Source organism: Physeter macrocephalus, chromosome 11 (genome assembly GCF_002837175.3).
Source record: "Physeter macrocephalus isolate SW-GA chromosome 11, ASM283717v5, whole genome shotgun sequence".
Lineage (NCBI taxonomy): Eukaryota > Metazoa > Chordata > Mammalia > Artiodactyla > Physeteridae > Physeter > Physeter macrocephalus.
In genome coordinates this window covers 105,183,424-105,194,765 of record NC_041224.1, presented here as the reverse complement: position 1 = coordinate 105,194,765, position 11,342 = coordinate 105,183,424, and the positions used below count along the sequence as shown (strand labels likewise).

General features: G+C 43.7%; 1 long non-coding RNA gene across 1 annotated transcript; it reads left to right on the top strand.

Moving 5' to 3' along the window:
• LOC129392582 (uncharacterized) lies at window positions 1–1,946 on the top strand. Its single transcript, XR_008618766.1, has 3 exons — window positions 1–95; window positions 1,161–1,276; window positions 1,759–1,946. It is a non-coding gene; the product is annotated as an uncharacterized lncRNA (long non-coding RNA).
• Window positions 1,947–11,342: the final 9,396 nt, after the last annotated feature.

The following is an 11,342-nucleotide window of genomic DNA, read 5'->3' as shown; positions in this document are numbered from 1 at the left end:
CCCATCCACAGCTGGTTGGACCGAGGGTGGGAGTTGAGCCAGTCAGTTGGGTGGTACTGTATCAGAGAAGGCGGTATGTTGATCCTGAGCCACAGGTAAGCAGAACCAACAGTCTAAGGAATCTGGCCCACAAAGAGAGTATGGCAGAGATTGGTGGAGCAAGTAGCTGCTGGACAACCTTTCAAGTCCATGGAGGTTCAGCTGTAATTCGTGCAGGGATTCAGTGAAAGCCTCTTGAATCCCTTCCCCCACTATCTCCAGCCTAGCCCCTTACTTATCATTTATCCTGATTTGGAGAGTACTGTGTTCAGTTTTAGCCTCTATAATAAGATATATAGAGCAGGTCTAGAGAAAAGCTGCCAGCGATTAATATTCATACTTTTCTATACAAATGATTCTACTGACCTCATGACTATATTAACTAGATATACTTTAAGAAGGATTAAAGTGGCTGTAATTTTTAGTTTGGTAAAGAGAATGCTGAGGGGATTTTTCAAAGGCTTGATAATCCCTTTAAAGCAAATTCTGATGAGCTGTGTATCACTCTTTGAAGTCTGAGAAAGGAAATGGACTTACATACAGCAGAAGGAATTAGTTTCTTGTGAAGAGGAATTTCTTGGCCTAGTAAACAAAATTGTGAGGTGCCAGTGACCGTGAGATTTACTTTTCTTGACGTTGTTAAAAAACTGGGCAAAAGTCACCTCTTAGGAGGTTTATATATGCACCTACCTGATGGTCTCTCAAATTTCTTTCTATCCCCAAAAGGAAATTATTTTATTCCCAGAATGTGAGGAATGGTAGGATCGATACTTGATGTAGGAGAAAATGAGATATATTAACAAAATTGGAAAGTGGGGAAGGGCAGAGGAAAATCTAAACTGTGACAGTGAGAGCCTTCCTTCCTTTAATGTACATCTGTTGAGCTGTCACCCAGCTTACCCCTGTAACTGGTTCTCCCATGAGAAGGGGGTGCAAAGATGTTGTCCCAGCAAAACCATATGTGTGCTGTGTGGCTCTGCTTTTATGGGCATCTCATCCAGGTTAGGCCAAAGGCTGTTCCTGGGGAATTTAAAGTGAAAACTCAGGGACTAAACGAGTAGATTGCAACATATAAACTTGCAAGATGTTCATAGCTCTTTATTCTACCATGTACACTACAGAAAAGGAGAAAACAGGTTCCAAGCTGAAGTGGAAGATGAAATCTGAGAACTGAACCTTCATTCAAATCCTTTCCTGAGGTCGCTGTGTTCTTGCCCTTGCATTCCACGGAGCACTGGTATATCCTCTAGAATAGTGTTTATGTGTTTTACTTAAGCTAGTTCCAGTAGGTGTCTATCACTTGAACCCAGTGTCCTAACTTATGCACTTATCCAGAACTGACCAAAATGATCTCCAACCTGCTGAAAGCCTTCTCTTTTTCCCTCAGTCAATGCAAAATTGGCTGTGTTGCCTCCATATCCATCTTGAATGAATGGGTCAGAAGGAACTTTCTAAGTTAAGGGAGAAATTGGGTGAATACATGTCCTGGCTCCGTCACTTACTAATTGTATGATCTTGGGAAAGAAACCTTTCTGAGCCTCAGTTTCATCATGAGTAAAATGGATCAAAGGTTCATCTGTAAAATGCGGGAAATATCTACTTCATAAGTAGAACTGTTTAGAACACTTTACATGTATTATCCCACTTAATATTAATACTAACCCTATTCATATAAGTGCTCAGTGAAAGTTCATAATTATTAATATTCTTACTTTTCAGATGAGGAAACAGAGGTTAAAATTTTCCCAAGCTCACCTGCTGGTAACCTAGAGCAAGTCCTGTTAACTACTTCCTACAGTGCTTCTCTCACAAGCTAAATGAAAAAAACTAAACATTCACATACCTATGACCAACACATAGCCATACATCTATTCACTTGCCCACCCTCTGCCTACGGCTGTTGGCATGATCTGGGGACTTGCCTCTCTCCTTCCAAACACTCCTCAGAAGGAGTGGTGTAGTCAAGAGAAACTGACTTCCAAGGCAAAGCAGTTCTAGTCCTAGTGTCTGGTGCCTAGAGTTTCAGACACTGTAAACCTAAAGATCTTTCTAAAAGGCAAATCCGATGGGGTCGTTCCCTTATTAAAAACCCTTTGTAGACTCTGCATAGACTTCAAAATATGGGACCCTGACCATGGTCCCTCCAGATTCACTTCTTGCCACTTTGTTCCCACGTACATCTTGAATTTTCCTCATTTCCCCACTCTAAGTTCTATATGTTTGCTCACCTCTGGACCTTTTTGATTATTTCTTCCTCTCAACTCTCTACCCCACCCCCATTCCTTTCTCTTGTCTACCTCTTACATTTTCTTCAGGACTTAGTGTAGAAATCACCTTTGACAAAAATCTTCCAGATGCCCCCAAGGCCTGGATAAGAGCCTCTTTTTTGTCCCCTTTCGTGCCTGTGCTTACACCATTATAGAATTTCATTTTATCGGATTACCTGTTTACTTCTCTGACTTTCCTCTCTGGACTCTAAGCTACCTGGACTGTAAAGCACTAGTAATACAACAGTCCTGTTCTCAAGGAAGGGTGGGAAGAATCTTAATTTCTCCACTAAAACAGTTCTGGGGTGGCTGCCACGTACAGCTTCATCATTTTTAGGGATCCCAACTCAAATCATTAGACAAAAATGGAGAACAGAGGCTCGTGGTGAATTAAGCTTCTACTTCTCAGGGAAGCACAAAGATACTAACCATGCTAGAAAAAAGCCCACAAAACCCAGGAAACTTACCTTGCAACCATCGCTTATCTCAGGTGTGCACTTACCTATTTAGGAAAGACTAAATTGTGAAGCACCTATACTCTTGAATGTGCCAAAGGCTATTAGGTGAGGGGACACAATGATGAGCAAAATAGCATGAACTCTGGCTTCAGTGCTTAGAGTTTAGTGGGAGAAATAGATATGAATAACCAAACACATAAATACATGTAATGAAAACCTTGATAGGTGCTCCACGGAAAAGTCCTGGGTGCTATAAATGCTCATAACATGGGAATCTGGATGAGAAGGTAGAGGGCCAATGTAGGACCACTTTGCTGAGAGAGTGACCTGTGAGGTAAGACGAAAGACTACATAGGAATAAACTAGGCTGAGGCTGAGAAGAAGGGATGACAGTGAAGAGCTTCCCAGTGTGAGCTGGGGTGGGAGGGAGGTCGGCCCCTGAAGGGACTGAGAGAACCATATAGCTGGACCACTTCTGGAAGAGGGGAAAGGAGAAGGCCTGAACAGGTAGGCAGAGGCCTCCTGGAGGCCTTGCAGGCCTGAATTCCCCTTATCTTCTCGAGGACACACCTCGCTCCTCTCAGGACAAACGGTAAGGGAAAATCCTGTGTATGGCGTTCTGTGGTCACCTGGCGTGACTGATTACTGATAACCAGTCTCTAAACTAACTGTGGTATATGAAAATCACTGCCCCAAAGCCTAGAGTCTTTAGTAGAAACCTCAGGTACCCAAAACCTTTGAGATAATATGTTAATGGAAGAAAAACAAGCTTTGCCTTCCCTCCGGACTTACTCTCTGGCCCAACCTCACGTCTTTAAATGATGTGGCCCAGCAGATGTCTGGGACATAAAGCAGCTTCTCTTTCCCTTCATCTTCTTTGGGGCTGGTGGGGATTGGTTGGGAAGGAAGTTCCTGCTCTTCTTCAAGGCGTCTCGAAGGACTCTGAGCTCCTGGTAGGCTCTCAGCCCTCCCACTCTGAACCAACTGCTGCTACCTTGAACTTGAGGCTCTTTTCCATCCTCACTGCTTCAAGTTTTATGTATGTAAATATGTATGTGATTGTATGTATTTAATTTTGAAAGTGTCCTTGCAGAATACTACTGACAACTTCTCCAATTTCTGCATTCCTACCTGACCTCTACCTTGAGAAGGGATTGGATTATGGAATAGGAAGGTTAGGCTGTATCCAGACAGGGCAAGACTCCTTTCTGAAAGGCCTGGGAACCAAATTGGATAAAAAAGACCAGAGGATTGCTTGTGAGAGCTTCTAAGTGGAATGTTGGATATAATCCACATTCATCTTGTTACTCTTCACTCACTTTCTCTTTTCAATCATATAAGGGTTCTACCCTCTGCAGTTCAGATTTTGGTGCTAGTTTCCCCTTCTGCCAAAGATCAGGGAAAAAAAGAAGTCTAGAGAAGGGAAACGTTTGTGCTTGGAGAGGAGGAGAGCTGGAGGCCTCCAGCCGTCACTGGAATGATTCTCTTTGTACTGTTGTCCTGTCCCTCTTTCTGTTAGTCTGTGTTCTTGGAGGCCAGGACAGTGTCTTATTCCCCTCTGCAGTCACATGGTTCCCACAGAGATAAATAATTATCTGCTGAACAAATGAGTAACCAAACAAAGGAGTAATCAGGTTGCCTGGATGGTGGTTCTTGGATCTAAGAAGATGGTGAAGGAAAGAGGGTACAAAGATTTGGGGCATTTGGAGAAGGTGGCGCCAGTGAAAAGCAGAGGAAAGAAAAACAAAATGATTGTGAGTAAAAATGAAACAAGGGTTACTGATTTTTTTTTAACATTAAAAAAATAAATTTATTTATTTTTGGCTGCGTTGGGTCCTCGTTGCTGTGTGTGGGCTTTTTCTAGTTGCGGTGAGCAGGGGTTACTCTTTGTTGTGGTGCGCAGGCTTCTCATTGTGGTGGCTTATCTTGTTGCGGAGCACGGGCTCTACGTGTGCGGGCTTCAGTAGTTGTGGCGCATGGGCTCAGCAGTTGTGGTTCATGAGCTCTAGAGCACAGGCTCAGTAGTTGTGGCACACAGGCTTAGTTGCTCCATGGCATGTGGGATCTTCCCGGACCAGGGCTTGAACCTGTGTCCCCAGCATTGGCAGGCAGATTCTTAACCACTGTGCCACCAGGGAAGCCCCCGTTGTATAGGATTTGAATTGCAGATGTCAATATGAACTCATTGTTTTTAGTAAGTATACACATATACGTATTTCTTAGTTCCATCCACTGAAAGGGCCTAATAGCAATGAATACATCCTGATTCTAAAACTGAGTCAGGTACCATTCTCTACTTAATGAAACCAGGGCTCCTTGAAGAAATGGCTGATTCTTGGGTTGGGGTGGGGAGAGTGAAGATGAGCCTGGAATATCTTCTTGTACCAGAAAGTAAGGGAGTGCTCAAAAAATGTTTGAACTATGTCAAAGGGTCACAGGAATCATCTTGAAGGGGCTCTTACTGCTTAAATTTGTGACAATTTTAACATTGAAATAATGACAGTAATGGGTTTTAACCAATTATTATGAGTTTGTTAGTCTATAATAGTAATAAATAAGTAAATAAATCGATAATAAAGAGGGAACAAGTCTTCCTTACAGTGGAATGCCAACCACTTGGCAATCATCTTAGGAATAACTTGATGAGAATAATAAAGAGATGCTACAATTATTGAGTGAAAACCTGATGACCCATAGGACGTTTATAGAGGCTTAAAATCTCTTTCTCAAAATTATTAGTTGCAGAGGGAAAAACAGTAAATTTATAGTGGAGAAACGTGGTGGGGTGGATGGGAGGTACACTTTAACCAAGTGATCCATGTTAGCATCACCACTACTGGGATAAAACATCATGTCTTCCTTTTTTTTTTTTTTTTTTGCGGTACGCGGGCCTCTCACTGTTGTGGCCTCTCCCATTGCGGAGCACAGTCTCCGGACCCGCAGGCTCAGCGGCCATGGCTCACGGGCCCAGCTGTTCCGCGGCATGTGGGATCCTCCCGGACCGGGGCACGAACCTGTGTCCCCTGTATCGGCAGGCGGACGCACAACCACTGCGCCACCAGGGAAGCCCAAACATCATGTCTTGCTAATGTGATGCACTGAGGACACAATATCACGTTTGTGACATTCCTGCCCAAATCAAAACAAACAAATTAAACTGAATGTGATGTGAAACATCAGACAACCGCAAACTGATGGAAATTCTTTTTTTGTTGTTTTTAAACTAACCCTTTATTTAATTAATTTATTATTTTGGATGTATCGGGTCTTAGTTGCGGCACGCGGGATCTTTGTTGTGGCGCATGGGCTTCTCTCTAGTTGTGGTGTGCGGGTTTTTTCCTCTTCTTTACTTGTGGCATGCATGCTCAAGGGCGCTTGAGCTCTGTAGTTGTGTCGTGTGGGCTCCAGAGCGCGTGGGCTCTGTAGTTTGCGGCATGGGAGCTCAGTAGTTGTGGTGCGAGGGCTTAGCTGCCCCACAGCATGTGGGAACCTAGCTCCCTGACCAGGGATCAAACCTGCGTCCCCTGCATTGGAAGGCAGATTCTTTACCACTGGAGCACCAGGGAAGTCCCCGGAAATTCTTTTTTAAAAATTGGATTGAATGTACTCTAAAGAAATGACCATATCATAAAAGACGAAAGAAAGCTGAAGACCTCTTCCAAATTAAAAGAGTCCAAGAGACATGACAACTAAATGCAGTGTGTGGTCCTGGATTAGATCCTAACTGGAAAAGAAATTCTTATAATGAAGATTGTTTGAACAACTGGTAAAAGTTGAGTATGGACTGTATTATATAATTATGTTTCACATAATAATATTACTGAAATGTTGACTTTCCTGATTTTGTATTTGTATTGTGGTAATGTAAGATAATTTCCTTGTTCTTAAGAAATACCCACTGGAGTATTTAGAGGTCAGTGGATGTGATGTCTGCAACTTACTCCAAATGGTTGAGGAAAAAAAAATGTGTACACACAGACACACACAGCACAATTGTGGCAAAATGTTAACAACTGGGGAATGTGGGTGAAGGATATCAGAGTTCTCTGTACTATTATTGCAGCTTTTTTTCTAAGTTTAAAATTATCCCCCCCCCAAAAGTTGTATGTTTTAAATAATTTTTCTTCTGGATGCTTAAAAAACATATTTCCCTTCCTCCTCTCACTCTCAATCTGGGGCTCTTATTGGAAAGAATTATATAATCTCAAACTTTACTGGTGATGTGAGTCGGGGCAGATGGGAATTAGTATCACTTACAATGGGAATGAAATGACTGGGGCACCAGCTCTTTGAGCAGTTGGAGAAGAAATGCTGCTGTTCTGGTTTGTTGCAGGGTCTGTATTGGCTAACCTGCCCTGGTTTGAGGTCTGCCTCACCTCCCTCGTCCTGGAGGGTGATGGGATCATTTTAGTCACAGGAATCTTGTCATCATTATTTCATCTTAATTTGGTCATTTAGTAACTGAGAGGAAAGGGGAAAATCACAAAAGTGGCAAGAGGGACATGTATCTACATTGTATATCAACCCCTACCCCCTTAAAAGGCCAGGCGATGCGAATGTGTGTGGAATCTCTAACATAGATGGATCTGTCAAGCTCACTGAGACCATTTTCTTTCTTTTTTTTTTTCAAATTTATTTATTTAATTTATTCATTTTTTGCTGCATTGGGTCCTCGTTGCCGCATGGAGCCTTTCTCTAGTTGCAGTGAGCAGGGGCTACTCCTGGTTGCAGTGCGCGGGCTTCTCATTGCGGTGGCTTCTCTTGTTGCAAGAGCACGGGCTCTAGGCGCACGGGCTTCAGTAGTTGTGGCACATGAGCTCAGTAGTTGTGGCTTGCAGGCTCTAGAGCACAGGCTCAGTAGTTGTGGTGCACGGGCTTTGTTGCTCCATGGCATGTGGGATCTTCCTGGACCAGGGCTCGAACCCGTGTCCCCTGCACTGGCAGGCAGATGCTTAACCACTGTGCCACCAGGGAAGCCCGAGACCATTTTCTTATTTAAACACTTTGCGTTGGACTACTATGTGGTTAAATTTCTTTAATATCTAGAACAATGCTAGTATGATACAGAAAAGCAGTCCAGTCCCCACATCCTTTGCTGTGATTCCAGTATTTACAGTAGACAATGGGATTTTTCTCTCCAGAGATTAGGTACAGATTTCACAATGACACAGAGCCAAACATCAGCATCACCCTCAAAAGACATTCACCAAAGGAGCAAAGCAGAGACCAGGAATAATGACAAAATGCTTTAACCAAAAATTGTACTGAAAACAGATTCCTCGACAAGCCATCAAATTCACAGCAAGGAGAAACAAACCACAATATTAGCAACATAGCAGTATCCAACAGGCAACTAATCAAAGCTGCACATAGTGTACCACAAACAGAGCTTTGGAGATGGGGCATAAGAAGGCCTAAGATCCAAAGTCAGTCCACACCCTACCCATCCACCCATCAGGTCCCTGTAGTTTACAGTTGGACCTGTTCATTCTGAGAACCCCACCAGAGGCCCTATTCTAAAGAAGTCTAGTTTCCCCTAGTAGTTTGGGGCATTCTTTTTGTCTTTGTCAAGGGGCATAGGTAGTCTGCATAACTGGTTGCCTCCCAAAGCCTGTGATGTAGGAGGCATAGGCCTCTCAATTAATTTCACAAAAGACAAAAAAGGCTTAGTTCTAGGCAGTTGCGGAGTGAGAAAAGTGTGCCTCCATCAGCCCACCCCCTCAGTTCTGTGTTCTTTTGTTTGAATTAGTTTGTATCTCTCTCTACTGTGAACAGTGAGTGAGCTCAAAGTGCTATTCTCTTGGAGGGATTTTCACTTTTGTCAAAGCCTTAAACTAAAAGAATCAACTGTTTATCCAGAGCTTATGAAGCCACATCCTGTTGGCATCTTGTAGACCTGGGAGTCTCTGTCTTGGAGAATTGAGCCAGTTGGGCAGGTGTCAACCTGCCCTTCATAAAGCCTCAGCAGCTACATTGCTTCAAATTTGTTCCATCTCAACATCAAGTCCCTACAGGGCTGGAGAGGCCTGGGTTTCCACTTCCCTGAAGCGTCCTTGGTACTCTGTAGAAGAGGCCAATTCACTCTTCAGTGGAAAGCTTGAAACTCTCCTATACTCAAGGACACACCGAATTCCCAGGACAACTAAACCAGCTATTTTAACATCCCCTTAGCAAATGAGGCTGAAAAAGAACTGGCCCACATTAGGTGAAAAGAAGTCCAGAGATTTTTATATACAACTGCAGATGTAATTAACGGGTTAAATAATGTTTCTGTCTGACAGGAGTGTTTCATCTTTAAAATCCTTGTTGTATGCTATACTGCTGCTTTCTTTGTGGACTGTTCATTAATTTTATGTGTTATTGTATTGTTTTGATTTCTTGCACATTGGTTTATTTTCAGAATTATCAAAGAAACCTCTTAGATTTGGTTTGTTCATATACGCAGAGATTTCAATTAAAATTTGGTATTTGGATAATCCTGATATTTAAATGTATGTTGATAACTTTTATTTTTATACATTATTATGGCCTACATTTTGTTTTTAAAGAAAACTTGGTCATTTTTAATGACCATAGCCAGCATTACTGGACCTCAACTGTATTTTTCTGGGCTTCTCATTTTTGTGAATTTGGAGAGGAATGACTAAGTAAGTCATTTCTTTTTTTAAAAAAATAAATAAATAAATAAATTTATTTATTTATTTATTTATTTATGGCTGTGTTTGGTCTTCGTTGCTGTGCGCAGGCTTTCTCTAGTTGCGGTGGGCTGGTGCTACTCTTCGTTGCGGTGCGCGGGCTTCTCATTATGGTGGTTTCTCTTGTTGCGGAGCATGGGCTCTAGGCACATGGGCTCAGTAGTTGTGGCTTGCGGACTCTAGAGCGCAGGCTCAGTAGTTGTGGCGCACAGGCTTAGTTGCTCTGCGGCATGTGGGATCTTCCCAGACCAGGACTGGTCTGGACACGGGTTAGTGCCCCGGTAGCATGGGCTCTAGGCACATGGGCTCAGTAGTTGTGGCTTGCGGACTCTAGAGCGCAGGCTCAGTAGTTGTGGCGCACAGGCTTAGTTGCTCTGCGGCATGTGGGATCTTCCCAGACCAGGACTGGTCTGGACACGAACCCGTGTCCCCTGCATTGGTAGGTGGATTCTTAACCACTGCGCCACCAGGGAAGTCCAGTAAGTCATTTCTGAGCCATGATTTGGAGGACCTATTTTTTTTTTAAAGAGCCTTTCCCCTGCTGTCCCTCTAAATAGCATTTCTGGCTAGAGACAGCACAGTGACCTGCTTGTGCCTGGGTGTGAATTGGGGGTCTGGATGAGGGCCTGCAAGAGGGCCTGGAAGGGCTACCCTGGTGGCGCAGTGGTTGGGAGTCCGCCTGCCGATGCAGGGGACACGGGTTAGTGCCCCGGTACGGGAGGATCCCGCATGCCGCGGAGCGGCTGGGCCCGTGAGCCATGGCCACTGAGCCTGCGTGTCCGGAGCCTGTGCTCCGCAACGGGAGAGGCCACAACAGTGAGAGGCCTGCGTACCGCAAAAAAAAAAAAAAGAAAAAAAAAAAGGGCCTGGAAGAAGTTCAAAAGCATGGAGTGAAACCAAATTTGTTTTGCACATTTTTGCCTCAGGTTTGCCTTGTGAAGAGATTAGAAAGTAAGACCTCTGGAAGTGATTTAAGAGAACCATGATTAAACAGACTGGAGAAGGTCTTTACCCAGTGAAGAGCTGTCATACAATTAGTCTTCCTAAGGACAGAGCATAAATAAATGGGTTCAAAGGGCACAAACTACAATACATAATATTTGTTTACATAAAAGGAAAAACATCCCCACTGGTAAAAACAAAATAACTGACTGTGGACACCTGGTCACCTTTATTAGCAGAATGGAGGCTTCTCTGTAGGACTGGGTGTGATCAGGTTCCAGTGTCCTTTCAGACCCAGGACTCTGAGAGGAAGGGTGGTTGTGTGGGGACCAGCCTGGCCTCAGTGGGTACCAGGAATTGGCATCAGTTGTGAAAAGGAAGAGCAAGAGCTTTGCTCAGATGTAGGGACAGGAAAACATACCACAGTACAGAACACATAATAGCTGCATAATAAATACTGATCAGTTTATAAAGAAATAGAATCTTAGAAGCCAGTTGAATATCACTCTTGTTAACAGGTGACACTGACTTACATTCTCCTGGTTCTCAATGAGACAGCTTCACAGACACGTACATACTGCACAAAACTCTGTGACAGTTTCCACCGGTTCTGCTGTTGCCCACAGAACGTTGGACAGGAGCTGCCTCAGTTGTTGTTCACTGTGACCAAGTGCTCCTCCTCCTGTGAAGGGTCACGAGTCTGTCTCTTTTCTTTGGTGGCAAACAGTCCAGCAGCATCAGGCGACCCTGGTCATGGATAAGAATCATTCAATATGGCAGCAACTGTGGCAGCTGTGACTCTTTCCTTTTGGCGACAGACCTCGAGGCTTTCCATGTCCTCAGGGACTCAAAAGGTCTCTTTGAAAAGTAAACCAGAATCAGCTCACCCATCCTCAGAGGACCTTGACCATGGTCACTCTTTTGAGGGGAGTCGTTACTTT